Genomic DNA, 5,825 nt, shown 5'->3' on the forward strand with positions numbered 1-5,825 from the left:
GCCCCCCCCCCCCCGCCCCTCGCTCACCTCCCCTCCGCCCCCTTCCCTTTCCTACCCCTCTGCGTGCGCTGCGGACGTCGCGCTCTGGCCAGCGCAGAAGGTTCACAGTGCAGTTGTTCAGTCACACGCAGCGTAATGTTGACTGGTCACCTCCGTCCAGGGAGATGATGAGATATTTGTTGTTAATTAACGTCACTGAGGAACAGTGATGCCTTGATTTCTTTTGCAAAGGGATATACAACACGTTTCATATCGCATTATTGTTGTTGGAAAAGCACAGCACAAATATAACAAAAATCATCGCGCCAAGCGTATACCGCTGTTCATCAGAAGCGTTATTTGTAGTCTCACTTTATGGGTGGGGTTTGGATGGAGGTATAGATTTGTGGCAGCCTGGGTGATCGTCGGATCCGTACAATCCTCTCCCGATGCTGCCATCGCTGGCCCCCGGACCACCTAGACTCGTCATATGCAAGGTAAGAAATCAGTTTCGTTTTTGTGGAATTCTGGAACATATTGCAGTTTTTTTCCCGCTCCCAGTAGCATACGTTGATGTGCTTTGCTAGTGTTGGCGAAACTACTATTGTAACACAGAAGGCTTTCTCGACAAAATAAATTTTCCATTTTCATTTTATAGATGGGTGGAACTTCCTGATTACACAAAACAGCTTCCTAGCTCCAGGCACGGGCGACGCAGCAAGGAGGGGCAGAGGGGCCAAGAGAATGTTTTTGCCCGCCTCAATTTTTTTCGGGGAGGTCCCCTTTTTCAAAACTGAAGGTGCCCTAACTTTATCACACCTATCTCACTCAACTAGAATTCAGATCAAGGAGGCCCCCATAGCAGTGTTAGAGAGCACTAAATCGGTCACAGACACGGATGTCAATATGTGTTCTTTTGTTAACCCCCCCCCCCCCCCAATGCCGAGTTGCCCTCCCCCGATGTTGGCTTGGCCCTCCAGTGTTTTTGGCTGGAATACAACAAAAAGCGAAGGTGGCCATAAAAAATGATCATAACACAAAGCCATTCTTCTTTGATCTTCCTGAGATAATTCTCATTTTATCTCCGTCTGCTACCCATGGAAGGTTGCCAGCCTAACCTTGTTTTACTTGAACCCCGACTTTCTTAACGCTATAGTCTCATGAGAAAACAAAATCGGGCGGCAGAATGCAATTTATGGTGCGGCATCGTTACTTAAAGACATTGGTTCAGCTATCAGATGGGGTATGCAGTACACATAACGAAATACCAAATTTTGCCGGGACATATTTTGAATCGGGTTCCGTGCTTAAGAATTTCTTACTTACACCCCTAACCACCATCCCCTTCCTAAAATGAAGATTTTGACCACCCATTCTGCCTCGATCCCTTATCGAAATAGTACGAAAGGACCTTCACCGTGTCATGTAACCGCACGACCCTCGGTGTCCTGTAATCAGGCTGGCGCTGTCCAGCCAGCAGCCAGATGGCTCTCTTCGGCGAGCCATATACGAACGCTTGTTCTTCACCACGAACCCTCCACCACGCGTTTCGCCACATCACGAATGTGGTCAGCATAACTTCAGTTGATCCCAGCTCTACCCGAACGTTTCGCTGTATCCGCGGGATAATACCTTCATGCTTTCATGTATTTTTGTCTAAACAGAGTGTTTCAGGCTTTCGTAGCATTTATTACACAAACATTTTAAACTTTTAACGTGCCGCAAATATTACAAAACACAATCGTTGGAAAACGCACGGGAAATGAATTGCATTACTTTCATTGCGGTGAGCATGCGGTGAGATTTCTGCCACAGTATCGGCTACTTCAAATAGAAATTCTGAGTTATTCGGAAAGATTTCGAGAAAACAGGTATAACTGATCAAATTACATGCGTCTGATGTAACAATGAGTGAAAAGCACCAAAAGGTGGGATGCTCCCTACAAGGCGTGATTAGCTTGCGCACTTAGATCGCGCAGAAAAGCCAAAGATTGAACAAAGAAAATTAAGAAGCTTTCACCCTGGCGTCATTAACGCGAAAAAGGAAAAAAGTGGGATGATCACTTAAAATTTCGTTGTCGAATCAGCTTGAACGACTGCACGGGAAATGTCTTTGCTGATAGCCATGGTCTAACTTCGACCTGCCATAGGTTAACGCCCTGACCATGTGCATTCAACTTTGTATGCACAGATATCTGTTATTCAGTTCTCTACAGCTATGCAAAGTTTGGCGCGGCGTAGCGGCGTCAAAGCTTCGTTTTTAAAGTTGCCGGATGTTTACCTTCCCATAGAAAAGCATGATTGTCGTACGTAGCGGCGGTCCTACCAACGTCAAAATGGCTGCGCCGCACCGGTCAGAGATTATTTTGGAAAATCTTCGGAAGGGGAGGGGATCGAATAAATCCCCGACCCGAGCGCGTGGAAAAACTAGCTAGGCATGCAGAAGTCCTGCTTATAGCACACGCCTTTTCTACGCCACAGTTACAGCACACACATCCTCATCGTTGTTTTTACAGCGCATTTCCTTAGGTACCTAATGAAAGCAGTTAACTTTAAGCCTAAATCCCATACCAGTATTGGTCGATGTAACTCTTGATGCCATGGCAAAAAGCTGAGTTGAAAAATGTGGTACGGCACCCAGTTGCAGTCTATTTTTTGCGCACCACTCGCATGTCACAACAAATCTTAGATTTAAAAAGGGAGCACCATTTTGCTGGCGGTTGGGGGGCTTTGACCTCTTTCAAGGACAAAAAGAAAACTGGAGTAGGGTGTATAATTTGCCGCGATGCTTGGTCCCCAAACCCGGTAGCAAGATCCGTTATTGTAGCCGGATTTTTGCTTCCCAGTGGAGACAATGCTTCTCGTATATAGCTGTACACCTGCCAACAACAGAGCTTTTCCTACCCTCGTCACAAAAAGTCATGCCTGCATTCACCACCGGATGCAAGTCTTAACAGCTGGGCGGATAAACGATGCAATAACATTCACGTATGCGGTCAGGGCATACCATGTCAAGGCACAGGTCAAGGCATACCATGGTTTGTGAGATTAAAGTGAAAAGTGCTGGTATGTGGGTGTGACCAAAGCCATTTATGGGTAACCCTACACCCAGCTTGCGTGCCACCTCCCATGACGCCATAGAAGAGCACTACCGGCGCACTAAGGTGGCCTCTAAAACGGCCCCTTCATTTACCAATCAGAAGTGACGCGTAGGTCCAGCGCCTGCTCCCTGGATCCATCCCTGGAGGACTTTTATACTTCCTAAATTGAAGACTTGTTATAAGTTATACAAAAAGCAAAGGCATGTATTGCCTTCAATCAAAATAAAGTGGGCTAAATCCGATGACAACAAATGGAGGGTCGGTTGACGGACCTCTGGTTTGCCCCCCCCCCCCCTCCCCCGCCCGCATTTAGAAAATGACACCCCTGGTCTCAGATGACCTTTCCCTACATCAAGAGCCCCATTTTCTGGGTGATGTGGCCACCTCATGAATAAGGTAGCCAATGCTCTGGATGAGAAGGTCCAATGTTTTTTTTTTAAAGAATGCCCTTTTGCCGGCTCAGAAGACCCTGATAAGACCTCGGAGGCCTCTACCCTGGTCACAGAGGCACCCTCCATATTTAGGAGCCCCCATTTCTGGAACAGTAGCCCCTTTCATACATCAGATGGTTGCGGTTTCAGATCAGTATATCTTGTTTTAGCATAGCGAGGTCTCCTTGGCTAGGTCTGGAGGCCCGCTTCGGGGATCGGAAGTATTCCATTCCGGATCAGAAGGCGTTTCTATGCAGCAGGAGACCCTTTTCCGGAAAAGAAGGCCATTGATTTGGATATGACACATGGACAGTTTGATAAGAGGGCCTTATGTTCTCGGTGCCTCTCCCTTTGAATGCGACACTGTCCTGGATACCCCTGTGAGAAGGCCCCGTTTTGTCCAAGAGGCCCTCTAGAAAATCCTGCCCCCCAACTAAAAAATCTGTGGCAATGCCACTGAATCCAAGTCCGGAACAGTTAAGATATCCTCGCTTTTTACCCCACTGCCGTAAATCGTATCACTGTAGATTAAATCAATGTCATAAGGAAATATTCCTCTATGATACTCGCCTCCCATAAAGCCTATGGTTGGCTTAATATTTTTCGCATTGTTACGACACAGCTGGCGAGCTCGTGGCAAAAAGAAAGTTACCGAATGAATCAGGAAGGCATACCGCACTTTCTACGTGGCTAACCCACATAGCTTTTTTGGTCGGCGGGCCCAATCCTATGAAAGGACATTCTGCGATAGGGAGGGCAACTCTTGAGTTACTCCAGCAATTAGACGTGAATCGCACCAGCCAAAATCCTGCGTCTTGAAGCCGACCACGGCAGCCGCCGCAACGCGTCCGCCATATGGTCAGCCCGCGTACCCGACCTCCACTGGAAACAGCCCAGGCCCCCTGTCTGCAACGGAAGCCATCCTTGGCAGTGTACCAGCCTCCCCCTCCCCCCCCCCCCCCCACCCCCGCCCTACCCCCGCGCGCCAGTCATCATGGACCCGGTGCCCGCGCGTGCCGAGGCGTTGCACAGTGTGGGCTGCTGCCCGCCGGATTGCTGCAGTGATTAATTGACTCGCCCCGCGGCAATGTAGTTGTGTTGTTCTAACATTATTTTGATAACAATATCACGAGCATTAATTGCCGCTGCTTGAGCTCCCAAATCACAACGATGTCTAAATAAGCCCAGTTTGCAAAACACATTGATGATGTAGCGAAACAAACACAGCGGTCGTGATTAACCTTTTCCACACCTGCTTCCATGCATATTGAGCTAATGGCCACACGAACACATCACGATCTCTGAATTGCAGGTAAAATCGGTGAAACCAACGGCAATGTTGTTGAGGAGATTTCTCGGCCTGGGGATATTTACGTCCGCGTAAGGCTGTTCTTTCGGCTACTTCAGCGTTGATAAGCCAGAAATGCCTGACCGATTTACAGCTTGGCGGTATTGTTTGCCGGTCAATGCAGATAATTGAGGTTCACCACCAGGACTCCATTCCAGGTCACAATGCGGGAAATTGGGGTCCACCACCAGGACTCCATTCCAGATCACAATGCGGGTAATTGGGGTCCACCACCAGGACTCCATCCCAGGACACAATGCGGGTAAATGGGGTTCACCACCAGGACTCCATCCCAGGTCACGATGCGGGTAAATGGGATCCACCACCAGAACTCCATCCCGAGTCTCTAAAGAGCCGTTCCCATATGTTAACCATTACAGCAACAAATAGTAATAATAATAATAAATAATGCGAGTGCTCCACATTTGCATCGGACTTTGAATTGAAATAACCATCTTGAAGGTCATTTGGTGCAGTTCGCAGCCCGGCATTTCCTAAGGCCAGACCTCCAGGGGTTCGGAGCCACACGCCCGCGGGGATGTCCAGACTTTTCGCGGAGACTGTCTCCAGGTTACCCAGGCATCCATGACGCCATTATAACGTCATTCAAATCTTGCCATTCCGCTAGCCTTGCGACGATCAAGGCTAAGACAAAAACAATTGTCGAGTTTTTCCTATTAGGCGGTCGTGACCACGATTTCCAGATGTAACGGACGTCGAATGGCTTTTAATCGATGTTGTACGAGGTGTGATGCCGTAATCGAGCAATGACGTGGTGAGGGGCATGTTTACCTCACAATTTTTTTTCTCATCATATCTCATCATTCCTTCAATATTTGCATGGTCTCCCTGTTGGTTTTTTTTCCTACAGACATAAGGCTGCTACAGTATGCTCCCGTATCGTTGATGTAGACTACAGTGAAGGGAGAGGCCATCAACGTTAGGGCATTGATGGAGGAGTGGGAC

Source organism: Pollicipes pollicipes, unplaced genomic scaffold (assembly GCF_011947565.3).
Source record: "Pollicipes pollicipes isolate AB1234 unplaced genomic scaffold, Ppol_2.1 Scaffold_7231;HRSCAF=8579_pilon_pilon_pilon, whole genome shotgun sequence".
Taxonomy (NCBI): domain Eukaryota; kingdom Metazoa; phylum Arthropoda; class Thecostraca; order Pollicipedomorpha; family Pollicipedidae; genus Pollicipes; species Pollicipes pollicipes.